We start from the raw sequence: 8,828 nt of genomic DNA, 5'->3' as shown, positions 1-8,828 counted from the left end.
GAGTCACGGGGGTCCTGGCCCCCTCTCTAAGTTTTCAAGGAAAAAATTGAACACATCGTTCCCTATCGTCAAATCGCAATTTTGTCAACAAACAACGTATCGATGCAAAGTGCCGTATTGCGCATTCACAAGTGGGAACAGTCGACGCAACAGTACTGCGGCAAACATCGCTACGATCAGTTTGATTTTACGGAAGAACAGAGAAAACAAAAATGTACGCCAAGATGAACGTTGACGAGCAAACCGAGCAGGTTTGATCTCACCTACGCACTTGGTTCTCCCACCGGTGAAGTAACGGAAGGACGTAAACCCAACACAAGCGAGTTGATACACTTCGAATAAGCAAACGCTTGTAAATTTTCAAGTTGTTTACGTTGCTTTTATTGCGTAACGTTTAAGTTACGTAGGTTGCGTCGCGAATAATTTCCTTTTGGTTCGGGGTATGCGGGATGAATCAGGCCAAAATCTATGGCCGGAAATTGGTTTTGGGTTTTACAACCCGTTCAAACAAGCCCAAAAATAAATAAATGTAGTTGTGCTGTATGTTTGGGCAGGAATATAAAAAGTTCTGTAATAAGAATGAGTTGTTTTTTGTTTTTGTTCGTGTGTACTAATAATAGTGTAAGCATTGTAATATCTGTGCGCGCGTAAACTGATTCAAATGATCTAGATTGCCCTGGAACGCCAAATAGGCCATAAGCAGTAGCTCAAAAGATGCCTAGAACATGGATTTCGTTCCCACCTCTTGGATCTACATTTTGAAAGTTGATATTGTGAAATGAATATGTTACCCATACTATATCAAAAGTTCTCCATGAAATACCTGTACACTTTTGAGCAATGGCCTTGCAAAGGTACAAAAAATGCACTTTTTGAGGTCTGGAGGTACTTTTATGGGCCAATATCTTTAAAAATATTTGTCCAAATGTAATTGTCTTTTCTCTGTGAGTAGTCCAGTATATTGTGAACACTTATCCAAAATTTTTAAATTAAATTTTAAAAATAAGTATTTTGTATGTGAGGAAAACTGAAAAATTACAATTATTTAGTTGTAAATGCACTTTTCAAGATTTTAAAGACACAATATCTTCGTAACTAATTGACATACCCTATTTATATTTTTTCCCAACTATTTGAGAAGGTTGTTAACCAACATTTAAAGTTTTAACTTGTCAGCTTCAGGAAGTTGTTATTTATGAAGATGCAAAAACTGAGATTTGGCCAATTTTATAGATAATTTTAATATTTTTAAGTCGTTTTTTGAGCAGTTATATCTTGATAATCAACTCTCACTATGTATTTATATTCATGCAATGGGTATCCTAGTGAGTTAGTGACACACAAGTGAAGTTTCAACGCAAAAGAAATTATTATGCAATAATATGATTGTAACTTACATTGCACGTTTTTTGTTTTTAGTGCCAATATTGTGTGTGAGAGGGTTGATAAACAATCTTTTCAAACCAGCTTGATGATTTTTTTTATATAGGAAGATGCGCTGCACCAGCTGAGAATTTGCTAATTTTATAGATAATTTTGATGTTTTATTTGTTTTGAGGAGTACGTAAGCCTACACATGATTTCTTAGAAAGTGACTTGCCATAATAATATTTATATTCATGCAATGGATATGCTAGTAGGTTAGTGACACCCGAGTAAATTTTCAACACAAACAATTATTGTAACTTAAATATTGCATTTTTTGGGAGTTTTTAGTGCCAATTTAGGCCAGGAGCTTCCATAAAAACAACCCCTTTTTTCTGTGAAACACCAAATAAGTAGGCCTGTCATCCCATTTTTACTGTTGTTATATTGATAACATGAATGTAACTCTTGTGGAGAGATTTATAATATAAAAACAAATACCTTGTGTACACATGTACCTCATGGTACATGTATTTTCATTTATTTTTTTTTTGTTTCTTTTAGATTTGTGTTTTTTTACAACCCTACATGTTGCCCAATATACAATGTATATAATCCTACTCTTCTCTAGATACGTTGTATCAGCATAACAATTAGAAAAGTTGTCAATTTCAGATGTGGCATGGCCAGTGTACAATGGAAATAGCAAATATACTTTAACTATGTAGTAATAATGTGGAATATCCTTCATATACAGTATGTACCATATATGGTAGGTAGGTACAATTAAATATTGTGATCAACAGAGATTCAGAGATTTGCAGTAAGTATTTTACATTCAGCCAGTTGATGGTTGTGAAGTTTATGAAAAATTCAAGATGATGACAATTGTTTTGAAGCTGGTATCATTTCTGTAACAAATAATCAAGAATAGATTATCTAATTTATATCGATTACTTAATATTTTAGTTAAACTGAATATTATTAAATTACAATGAATCTTTTTGGTTTTATATTTAAAAATTAGTTCAGATTTGTGGTAAACCATACACAGAAATGTTGAAACATTCTCAACCTTACTCTACCACACACTTTACATTACTATATAGTGTTTATTGACAATGCAACCTGGTATATAAAACATTTTTGAAGTAATGGATGTTTTTCAGCTATTTATTGCATTCATTACTATTTTTAACTTTCATTACTAATTTTACTACTATTGTACATAATTACAACAAAACATTAATCATTTGGCATTTCTCATCTCTACTTTAAAAAAGGATCCAAAACTTACCAGAATCAGTGAACATGTTAAGCATTTTTGTGCCTCCGTTCCACTAGACAACCTAGACATAAATTAAAGATAAATTGAATTGAAAAGATACAGTTGAAATGAAATATATTATTTTAAATTAAAATGAAGCATTTATAAATAAAAATAATACCGGGCTGATGTATGAATACTAGGCCTGGTCCGAGGATGAATGAATGCATAATACTAAATAGGACAGCCTAGGTACAGTATATAGGGAAAGCCTGCTTACTAGGCCAGACCAAATTAATTAATTATTTCAAACAATAACAGAATTAAACAACAGTAATTATTAATAACTAGATGGTACACTCGCTTCGCTCGCGTACCATCTAGGTCGTGTCCACAGATGGTTCTCGAATACACAGTAATTTCAGCGTAAAAAAACTGGCGATTTCAAATGTACGTACCGCAGGACTATAAATATATTGTCGTTTTCAGAAACGAATAAATAGACATGATGATTAATGTAGTCAACTAAAATTAGCGCACTGGGAATTAGGCCTACTTCCGAAGGAGAAACTTGTCTTAAAATGAGTCCAAAAAACTAAAACTGTCCCAGTTATAGTGGCTTGAAATAGTAAAGTACATGTAACAATACACCACTACGACGTTTATATTTTTTATAATTACTAATTAATACGTCCTATGTCATCTTGAGAGTAGCCTAGTATACACCTCCAGACCTAGGTTAGTGTGCTACCTTAAGCCTTTAGGCTATTATTATAGCACACTGGTTTAAGTGGTAACATTCTAAAAATCCCATTTCTTATATGAGCAGGAGACTATTTCAATACAATAGGATGATCATAAGATGCATCATTTCTTCGTTTACAGTAGCATTTGTTCGGTGGGGAAATCAAATTTTCTTCCACGTCCACTTACTCCATTCATGATTGAATATTTTTGTGCACTTGTGACGTTGCCGTGTGTGTGTTTTGGGGATTCCCTCATCTGTAACCAGAGCATGATTGGTGAAATACGATCACGTGGTACAGTTTTTAAGACATTGCGGATAATTTGAACGTGTAACGTTCGGCCCGACCAAATCACTCACGCGGTGTATATTAAAATAAAGTACCAAAATAAAACAGTAATTTCTCAAGATTGTCTAACACGATTATGGAGAACTTTTAATATGTTGTTATTTATAAAATTATTATTCTAAATATGTAAAGAAATTGTAGATCCATGACATTGGAACGAGATGAAACGTTAGAATTTACTGCTTATGGCCTAATGCAAAAACAAAACAAGAGCTGATTGATTACAAAGAAATATATTTATTCAAAATGAGCATGTAACAAAAATATGAAATAAAGGTGAGAGAGAAAAATAGTTGCATAAGTCATAGAAACGTCCAAGTTTAATGCAACAATTTGTGCAGTTATTTGAAATTAAAAATATTTTAGATAACAAAAAATAAATTGCTATTATTTGATTTAATAACTGATATTTGTATACTTAAATATTATTGCTTATGTCATTTTTTTTTTATCAGGCTGCGTTTTTAGTAGGCCTCCATTGTATTTCTAAGTTTTGTAACTTTGTTGAAGTTGTTAGTTTGATGTTATAACTATTATTCCCACAATTCAGCTCTATTAGCTGAATAGTCATAAAATGAAATATTATATATTTTGTTCATCTGCTAAATACACTATATTCGATAGGGAAAGTAATTGTAAATTTGGATACGGTGTAACATAATTTGGGGAAATAGTAGTCAAACTCTAATGAAAAGATCAAAAAACAGAATAGCTCGAATCGTGTGTGGTCTAACATGGGACACACCTAGTAATGATGCATTATAACAAATGAATTGGTCACCTTTATCTGATCAAGATAATATGAATGTTGTATGGTTATTTATAAGGTTTTGACAGGTAATTCTCCACCTTACCTAAATAATGTGTTTACATACAATGACAAATTATTATAATTTAAAGCACAGTGACACACATCTATTAATCCTGAAGCCAAAAACCGATTTAAAAAAACGAAGTCTGTCTTATCGTGGGGCAATTATATGAAATAGTCTCAATGTTGATACACTTCTAACTTCAGTTAAGTTGTTTAAAACGGATCTGGAAAATACTTTGCAATAATAATGGTATAATCTACGAGGGTGTACATCCAGCTTTTAAAATGGCTTGATACTATGTAAAATGTGTGTATTATCACTTTTATTTTAGTACCGGTATGGTGTACTCTAAATAGAGATATCAGATAAAAGGGATTCTGCTGTAATTTTTCTTTTCAATTTCACATTTTTCTATCTTCTTTTGTCGTATTTATATGGTGTTGGACTTTTTTAAATATCACAAACTTGTGTAAAAACAATCAATATTGATTGAACAAGTTGTACTGCACATCAGTGAATAAATAAATGCTGTGGGTATCAGTGGCTGGATCTCAATGGAGAAAAGCTAAATCAAAACGATAAAGTAAAACAGCCAGAAAAGTTAGCAGAGCTTTCGGGCAACACTAGCCCTTCATCATATATATAACATTCAAAAACTCAGCTGCATTATATATAATATTCATTATCGCTGGCAATAATTACGCCCTATAACAAACCATTTTATTTGTGTATTGTAGGTATCTAGAATGCTACCGACTGACTTTCATGAAGAGGAAGTCCGTGTTTACTGTAAAGTCAAAGACAAAAAAAAAATAGAAGATGCAAAGTCTTGTCTCAAACGGTGGTCTTTCCCATTGGTTAGTATACTTTTTAACTGCCCGTGTACTTTTAGCTTTGAAAATACACAGCTTAGGCCTACGTGTACACCATTGACTTGATTAATATAATTAATTTATAGGTCCATGTTCACACATAGAAACACATATACCGATCGAATATGAACTATTATTATGTGTATCACCGCAGTGCACTGTTGCTGCAATGATTAGAAAGTTAATAATTGCAAATTGAATAGTAAATGAAATAAACCTGCACCAATTATGTGTTCTCGTGGTTATGGCCATGCAGGAAGTCGGACCGTGTAACACATCTGTATCACCACCAACGTAACATTAACCACTAATGTAACAAAATTAACCACTAAGGTAACAAACCTCAACCACTAATGTAACAATTTCATTAACCACTTACGTGACAAAATGTAAAACACTAACAGTAGAAAATGTTGAGTATTTGGACTCTTTTATGGAAAAAATGAATTTGTTGAACTTCTGATTCAACTTGAATGAAACATTTATTGTTATTATTAAACATTTTTCCTGTCTACTTTTGTCTTTCTGTCGGTCTAAAGTTCCTACAAAGCCTAAACATATGGAAATATGCTGAATTTTTGAATGAAAGTTACATTTCAATCACAGAAAATTAAGATCCCACGTCTAAAGGTTAAAATATTTAAGGATAGACAGACAACGATGTGGTTAAGTTTAATTTAGTTGAATATACACCATTATTAATAACAATAACAATATGACAAATTCTATTTATATATATATATATTTTGTTAATAGTTTGGCCACTCTCCTGGCAAGGATTAGGCTTTTGAAAAAGACAATCACAGCAAAGACATGTAGAACGACGATCCAACTTTCACACAAGAATACAACAGTTTTGACAGAACGCAAATACATTTTCTCAAACTTGTGATTGAAACATGACATAAATCTTCAATAGCAGAATGAAATGACTGGTGATCAAAGAAAAGAAAACATAAGTAAATAACCGATACAATAAGAAATTGTGTTTCATATTTGATTCTCATTTTTTTGTTCAATAGTATTGAAACATTAGTATAGTATTTTGTATTATATTATATATTATATTATAAATTATTAATATTATTCTATTATAGATTATTAGTCGGGTGCAAACGCGACTCTACAGCTCACTATGTCGATCGGTTGGTCGGTCGGTCGGTAAACACTAACTCAAATTTGAGCACACGCGACTGCAGCCATGTATATGGCCTTGTTATTAATATTTAATTAATGCAATTATATTGCTTGATAGTAAGTTGCAATTTTTAGTCGCGTGCCACTCTACAGCTCACTATGTCGGTCGGATGGTCGGTCGGTAAACACTAGCTTGTATATGGCCTTGTCTTGATATCAGTTTCATCTAGCTAAGTCAATTTTTCAGAGTATATTCCTTATGGCTAGGACTCGATGTGGTTATGTTTTTCACGGTCTACGCACGTTTTAACGAAATCACGTTTGTAATCATATCTTCACAAGCATTAATCACAATTAAATAAAATTTAGTATTAATAAATTTCAGGTCATATTTCATCATATGGCAATACAATTACGTGCGTAGCGCATATAACGCATGCGTACGCGCGCTTAACATTTTCAAAGACGTCAAATTTTTTTCGATGAAATTAGAGTACGTTTCATGCAATTTTAAGCGTTTAAAAAATTGCCATGAGTGCGCAGATTTTTGCACGCGCACTGCACGTTAAACGTTAATACGCACTCTTTTTGCCCGATTTCTGTTTTACAACCTTTCCTTAATAATGTCATCATATTTGACTCACTTTTCAACTCGAAATTACGTTATACGAGCACGTCAAAAGTGACAGGCTACGCACGTGTAAATTAAAAAAATATAAATGTTTTTAAACATTTTCAACATTTTTAAACATGTTCAGCAATTTCGGTTGGTCGGTCGGTCTGTCGGTTGGTTGGTCGGTCGTTAAACACTAACTTGAGCACGCGCGCTATAAGTACATATTGATATTTATAACAGTGAATTACATAATGGTGTACCGTATTGATGGTTGTGTTTAAATTAATGCATTTGTTCAGCACTTTTGTTTTTGTTTTTTTTTACATATAGGCCTAGCGCAATTGGAATTGGATATAGATAAATGCATTTTGATAATAACAATGTAATATAGTGAATTACATAATTGGTGTAATAATGGTTGTTAACTTAATTAGTGCAATTGTACTGCTTAGCAGTAATTTTCAATAATTTGTCTTTTTATTAATATTATATAACAACAGACTATTATTATTATACTGTAGAGTTAAGTAGCTCAAAGGCAATTTGGTGAATTAATATTTTGAATGCAGGTGAATACATTGATATGTATGAATTACATAATGGTTTATTGATGTTTGTTTAGTTAGTGCAATTGTACACTTTTTTAATAGTATGTAGGCCACAAAAACAGTTTTTAAATAAATTAAGTAGATGAATACATATTAATATTTATAGTAGTCTATAATAGGTTTTTATTTAAATTAAAATAGTGCAATTGCAATTTTATATACTCCTCGCAATATTGAAACAGTAAACAAATTATTGCATAGATAAATGCATTTTGATAATAATAATTGATAATGCTGATGCTTATGCTGATGCTAATGATAATGATAATGATAATTGTAATAGTGAATAACATAAATGGTATGAACAGTAAATTGCATTAGTTTTCTTTTAATATCATGTAGGCCTAGAACAAAACATTTATTTTAATTAATATTATTATATGAATGAATTACCGTACATAAGGGGGTATTATTTAAATTTAATTCGTGCATTGTAATACTACTACTACTTAACAATATATAAGTAAAATATATTTCTCTTTTGATATACTATCGGCATAGCGTGATTAAAACATTTAAAACAATTAATTGCATAGATGAAAACATATTGATTATTACATGTTTTGTTGATAAAAAATGCAAAATATAGTTTAAATATGTAATTTTATCACAATAAAGTTATATTTTAATGGATTGCCTAAACTTCTTAAAAGATGTATTGTCCCCCAAGAACATGAAAATGAAAAACAAAAAACGGAAAAAAGTAATGATTTAAAACAAGGGAAACATAAATTCAATTCAATTCAACTTTTATTTCAGACAATTGTCCATATGGTATAATACATTACAAAGGGAAAAAAAGATGAAGGAGACTTTTATCTATTGATATATAATGCCTCTCTCCATTTATAGTACATGTTTGAATCCATCAACAAATATTTATATATACAAATTAACATTCTGGTTAAGTAAAAAGTAAATAAAAATCCATTGTCTGAAATTTACATTAAATTACAGTTATTTTCAGATAAATATTTTTTCGATGCTATTTTTTTGGTCAACGTAAATAACTAAAATGTCAAAATGTATTTCAGGAGGACAATATATCCCTTAA

The sequence above is a fragment of the Antedon bifida genome, chromosome 2 (genome assembly GCF_963402885.1).
Source record: "Antedon bifida chromosome 2, ecAntBifi1.1, whole genome shotgun sequence".
Lineage (NCBI taxonomy): Eukaryota > Metazoa > Echinodermata > Crinoidea > Comatulida > Antedonidae > Antedon > Antedon bifida.
This window is presented reverse-complemented; position numbering follows the sequence as displayed.